Raw genomic sequence first — 6,294 nt, forward strand, 5'->3', positions numbered from 1 at the left:
TGCAACTGAGGAAATGACAGTGAGCGTTATTTGCCCAAGTTCATTCTTCTAGCATACGGTAGAGCTAAAGTGTGGAACTTAGTTCTCCATCCCTGATGCTACAGGATCATTTTATCCTAAAACTCATTCCCCATCCCCATGACTCACTCTCCTTGGATAAAGCCAGTTCAGGCTTGCATCAAACCCTCCTCTAACAAAACCATACAAGTCTCCAACCTGGGACCAGTCACCTTTTCTGAGCTTCCTCTTAGGAAATGGAAATGATGACAACTAATTTCCCGGATTGTTTTGTGTGGTGTAGGCAAATCAAGTATCTGAAAGTACTTGTAAATGACACACAAACGTCAAGTATGTTTGGTGTCTCCATTGGCTTGGATCATGTGAGGCTCTGGACGGAGGAGCAATCTGCATTCTGTAAGCATCTCTGGGTACTCTTTGCTTCTCAGGGTGGATCCGATCACACCCTTGACTTCACCCTGCTGGCCTTTGACTATGAAAGGCTGACCCATGCTTACTCAGAGCCTCCAGAAATCTTCCTCCTCTGGAGCGTGAGACGCAGCCATTCACGGCACCCAGAAGGTGGCTTCTCCACAGGTGGGGTCAGACAAGTCCTGGAAAGCCTGGCCGGCTCCAGAGGAAGCCAGGGAAACTTGCAACCCAAGCACCAGCCAGGAATGGAAAGCACACATTTAGGCTTAGAATTGTCCAGTGTAAGTGAACTTTGAACAAGCCACCCAGTGAAGCTTCTCAAAAACAATACTCCAAGGCAGGTGTCCTCAGGTCAGATCTACCTTTATGCCACACCACTGGGGAAGGGGTTAGGTCTGGCTTCTCTTACTTATCAGGACTTGGCTCTTACTCCCAGAAGTTTGGATCAGCAGGTGGGTTGAGGGCTGTACAAATACTAACTGCAGAGGTCCCTGGAAAACAGTATCAGCACTCCCTACCAGATTCTAAGTTAAATCTCACTCTTTTTTGGAAGTTGCCTGCCCCACTTGAACCAAATTCAACAGCAGTGCATATTGATATTCCCTGTGAGTCAATAATAAGGAGACATGAATCGTAATGATAGCACATATTTATATGGTGTTTTTTGTGTGTCAAAGCACTGCTTTGCGTGCATGAACTCATTCCTCACTAGAACTCTATAAGGTGGGACAAAAAGGAACATTTTCCTGCACTTGAGACACAGCCTCTTGGGAAAGACCGTATTCACCCACCGGGAGACTCAAGCTGACCAGTCAGGTGTGGCGAGGGGTTCACGCGGATGACAGAGGCCCCAGAGGTGCAGGGCGAGGAGGACCAGAGAGCACCTTGGGTCTGGGCATTTCCATCGTCCGGCACTGGAGGGCGAGGGCTTTTGCGCTCAGGAAGAAAAGAAGGTGCTGCCCTTGTCGCTGGGGCCTGGCTGCTGGAGGCAGGCGTGGGTCTGGGACCACTGGGCATGCTGCAGCTCAGCACTCTGCGGGGGTGAAGGAGCGAGGTGGCGGCGGGCACCTTGGAAAGACAACCTGTGAGAGGTTTTTGAAGACAGGAAATGCCTGCCTCTTACCTTTGTCTGAGAGAAACAGTTCAGGCAGCTGTGTGGTACTGGAGTGAGAGCGGCTGCAGGCAGAGGAAGGCGGGAGGGGGCCTGTGGTGCTGGGGTGACTCGGTTTGGCTCTGTGACAGTGCTCCAGGTCCCGGGAGGCAGAGCGGAGCACAGGGCTGCCCTGGCCTCTTGAAATCCGCCTTCTGGTGGGGAAAGGCAGGCGCCTGCAGTGTGTGACTTCGAGAGTGGTAAGGGTGAGGCAGGAATGCAAAAGGTGCTAGCGAATTACTGAGCCTGCAGACAACGGTGGGACACCCAGGGCCTCCTCCTGATACGCCTGCGTCAGGAGCGGCTCCTCACCTCCCGGCAACGCCCCAGCCTGCTGGCCGGGGAAAGGGAGGCCACACCGGGAGACTTTGCTCTCCACGTCCCTCTGGTCGGTAAAGCCTCCGCAGGGGCTCCTGCGGACGGAAGACGGCGCCGATTGGCGGGAGGCTTGCAGCGCTACTCCTCGCCGTGCTCGAGGACGCTTCGCCACTATGCTCTTTCCATTTCCCTTGAGAATTGCAGGAGGCCGTTGGGTGTCTCACTCTCAGAGGATGCGCAGCGCCCTGGAAGCAGGACTGTCCCGGGAGGGGCGTGTCAGGAACTTACAGCGCTCACGCTGCTGTGGGGTGGCTGGCGGGAGGGCTGCACATCGCACGCTGCAGAGACTGGAGCCGCCCTTTCCCTGCTGCCACTGCGTCACAAGGCGCCGGAAGGCGGAGGCTCCGTGCAGCTGAGATTGAGCTTCACCCACCACACACACACACACACACACACACACACACACACACACACGGCCGAGCGAGGCGCCGCTGCTGCAGGTGTGATGGGCGCGTTGCTCCCCGGGCAGTGCTGAGGATCACTCTCACCCAGGACGACCTAGCAGGGGCACTGGAGACGCTGCCGAGGCCAGAGCAGCGCCAAGCCCAGCGTTGTGTGTCTGCGTCGGACTGTGCGAGCCCGTGTGTGTCACCCTGGCAGGGGCCCTGACGCTGCACACCGGGTCGATGGCTGTGATCAAAGAGCCGAGTGTGATCAAGGCTGGCCCCGAGACACGGGGGGACGGGCGGGCCTCTGCACGACTGAGCAACCCCAGAAAGTGAGCGGAGGCAAACGGTGCAGATCACAGCGAAACCCCAGGCTCAGCGCGGACGGCGCTGAAAAGCGCTTCACGTGCCAGCAAGAGCGAAGTGAAAACCTTGGCTCATGGCCCTCCTAAAACAGGGAAAAAATTTCAAAAACTGTAGGGGAATTCCCCGACAGGGTGCTGTGCGGGAGGGCAGTGCCTGGTTTGGTCGGCTGGGAGCGGCCTGTTTGCTTGCTTTGGTCGCGGTCTCAGGGCAGCTCGCCCGGTGCTGTGCTTCGAGGTTGTGCAGAGGCTTTGGCTCACTGGGCTCTCAGCCCCGGCCCAGCCTGTAAAGAGGACCGCACTCTGGCCGCGGTATGGACCGGCTTTGGACACTAGGGGCTACGTTTTCCTTCTCACTAGTGACAAGGCTGTGTGTAGAGGGAATCAGGACTTCGTTTCTCCTCATTGCTGACCACAGACAACAGGTGCTGCACTGTCAAACTTCTCCTCCAACTCTGTCCAGGGTGAACAGATCCCCAAACTAGGTGCCCGCAGAGGTATAAGAAAAGGAAGTAAAAAATCAAACCAAGAGAGCCAAAATCTTGTGATCAGGTGCTAGCAGCCTCTAGGACTGACTGCCCCCTGATTACCATCTTCAGTAACCTTTTATTCAGAATCCACCCCGGAGGCAGCAGAGGAATGGGAGGATATCAACTGTTTCAGCAAGGACAATACAACTCAATTATCATAGGAATGCGCCCTGACGGGTAAGTCATCAGGTTATCTTCCTTCACCCATATCTCAGCAAAGCATCTAGTATTGATACGGTCGGGCGCTTGCGATGCTTATGCTAGACTTCCTTCAGAACCCGAGAATCATGGCTTGGTCAGGCCTCAGGCAGTACACAAAATAGTAACTGAAGAATGTCCTTCTCCACATTTCCCCCTTTTTGTTTTGCTGCTACTCTTTGAAGCATCAGCGAGAAAGCTGCCAAGTGTCTTCCCATATCTCTCGGCATTTTCTGGATGAACTTTGCTAGACTAAGAGGATCAGGCAAAGTACAATTATAACACCATGTACAATGACAGTAGAAAATTGGAAAAATAAGAGTATAGTCCAAAGTCCATCACAGTGGTCAACCAACAGTCTACATCTTGTGATTACACTTTTCTGCTGCATGTCTAAGAACAAGTTAAAGTAAGACTTGTATAAATAAAATTTTAACCCTTAACTAACAGGGGTCAGTAAGCTTAATATTACAATCTGATCTGAACAGCAAATACCCTAGAACATACAGATAGAACCATTATTTTTTAACAACCATGGATATCCTAATATTTAAATCCAAATAGAATGTTAAGAAACCACAGTTACATATTTTTACCCAGAAATATAGATATCAAAATTATACATAACATTGCTACATGACAACATGATGACAGATAGTAACACACTTAAATTTTCATTTTGACATAACATGTCTCTAGCATAGGGGTGTCTCCCAAGAGACCATGGAGATCACTGGGGACTCCTTATTAATGAATAAATGTTGGCCACTCCTCTATTCATCAGTTGGAGTCCTACCCAACAACTGCTCCTCTTCCTAAGGATTATAGTTAAAAATCTTAATTTTATATCATTTAAACCAGCTGGTAACTCAGGCGAAAGCGTGCTTTTAAATCTATAACCCAATAGCTGAGCTCAAAATAAATGGGAACAGTTATTCACTGAATGACAAACAAACATGTAAACAAGTACACAGGGCAAAAAAACAAACATCTCTACAAAATCAGAGTGCACTCAAATATATTTTCAGCCAAACTGAATTATAGTAATTCTATTATAATTTTAGAAATTTATAATTTAAATAGACTGATCAGATTTTGTTGTCAATAAGCAGAGATCTCCTAGAAAATTTTGGGAAGGAAATAGAATCTTGTATCTACAAAAAACATGCATATTTTGTACTTTATCCTCTTAAGAATACTGGTGACTTTCTGTCATTATTAATGGTCCCCATGTGTCATATGGACCGGGAAGCCATCTAGATTTATTAACATAAATTGGCACACGCATAAATGCCCAATTCTACAGAGTAGTGCCTACCATAGTGGCTATACAGCCAACGTGGCTAGAAACATATTACCAGCCGTAAAGTCTTGCCTAGTGGAGTCCAGCTGCTTCTCAGCATCATGGGTAAATTTCTTAAGTTGTCCCCAGGTTGGGGGTTGTGATTTCTGAGTGTTTTTGGTTGGTGTCTGGGGATGGTGCTATAGTGACATTGCTCTCTTTCTTCCACTTGAGGATTCAGATCAAATCTGACTCTTTTGTGGCTCATGTTGAGGTTTAATTCTTCTAGCAGGTAACCACACTTTATCTCCTGAATCTGTAATGACACAAGCAGATCCTCTCCCCCACATTTGAACAGTACCTCTTTCCCATTTTCCAGTGGGAATATCTTTCCAAAAGATAAGTTGCCCTATCGGTTCTGATGGCCCCTTAATAATGGTGGCCCAAAATTTTTCTGCTGCTGTAGTAGATGAATCTTTACTAATATCCAAAAAATTTAAAGTGAATAGGGCTTTATGTAATAATTGGCGTGGTGAACTTCTATCCCTATACCCCCTTTTTCTTTGCTAACATACATTTAAGAGTAGCCTGTGCCCTTTCAACTATACCTTGTCCTTGAGGATTATATATGGAATGCTGGTATCATGATTAATATCCCACAAGGCACAGAATTGTTGGAAGGAATGTGACACATAAGCAGGTCCATTGTCAGTATAGATTGTTTTAGATTTACCTATAAGAGCAAAACACTCTAATAAATGATTTTTAACATGTACAAATTTTTTTCCATAGTACAAAGGCTTTATATAAAGCCAGACTATTTATCAACAACAACATATACAAATCCAAGTTTGCCAAAAGCAGGAATATGTGTTACATCCATTTGCCACAACTCGTTACTTTGCAAGCCTCCAAGATTTGTTCCAGGCTAAAAAATAGGATTATTAAGCAAACCACAAATAGGACAAGATAAAATGATTTCGTGAGCCTGTTGAATGGAAAGTTGAGGAAATTTTGACATAAACCTTTGGTATTTACATGAGTTAAAGTATGAAATTTAGTAGCTAAACAGTCTGGTGAAGAAATAGCAACAAGTTGATCAACTTCATTATCATTACAAAGTAGCTGTGTCTATATAAATTAACTGTTAACCATACATAATATAGGAATCTGGGCTGGACTTGGGAATCCCTAAAGGACTTCACCAAGTAATACTTTATGTTAATTTAGGAGAACTATGTTATCTCCAGAAAGGCCTTCTCCATAGGAGTGAGATGCCTGCAGCTATAGTCTTCTTTAGTTAACAGGGTTGGAGCCAGATGTTCTCAGCTGTGGCCTTTTCTTGTAGTATAATTTTCTGCTGCTATACTTTCATCTTTAGTAAAATTTTAAGAATTTAATTAGTATATATCAACAAGTGAAGTGGGAGGGATTGACTCCCCCTTTTGTTTTTGTAATTTGAATTTTGATGATAAAGTGAGAAACCTGTACCCAATATTTTGGAAGAGGAAGCCCTAATATAACTTCCTTTAACCTAAGAAGACCCATCTGTGAAAACAGAAGCAATTTGAAATAACTT

At 46.8% G+C, this 6,294-nt stretch overlaps 1 long non-coding RNA gene across 1 annotated transcript; it reads right to left on the reverse strand.

Annotated features, from left to right (window-relative positions):
- Window positions 1–1,066: 1,066 nt before the first annotated feature.
- On the reverse strand, window positions 1,067–3,212 carry LOC106147012. The gene is made up of 2 exons (XR_001231708.1): window positions 1,553–3,212; window positions 1,067–1,462 (listed from the first exon to the last, which is right to left on the reverse strand). It is a non-coding gene; the product is annotated as an uncharacterized LOC106147012 (long non-coding RNA).
- Between the last annotated feature and the right edge of the window lie 3,082 nt (window positions 3,213–6,294).

This window comes from Chinchilla lanigera, unplaced genomic scaffold, assembly GCF_000276665.1.
Source record: "Chinchilla lanigera isolate Chin_1 unplaced genomic scaffold, ChiLan1.0 scaffold00110, whole genome shotgun sequence".
Lineage (NCBI taxonomy): Eukaryota > Metazoa > Chordata > Mammalia > Rodentia > Chinchillidae > Chinchilla > Chinchilla lanigera.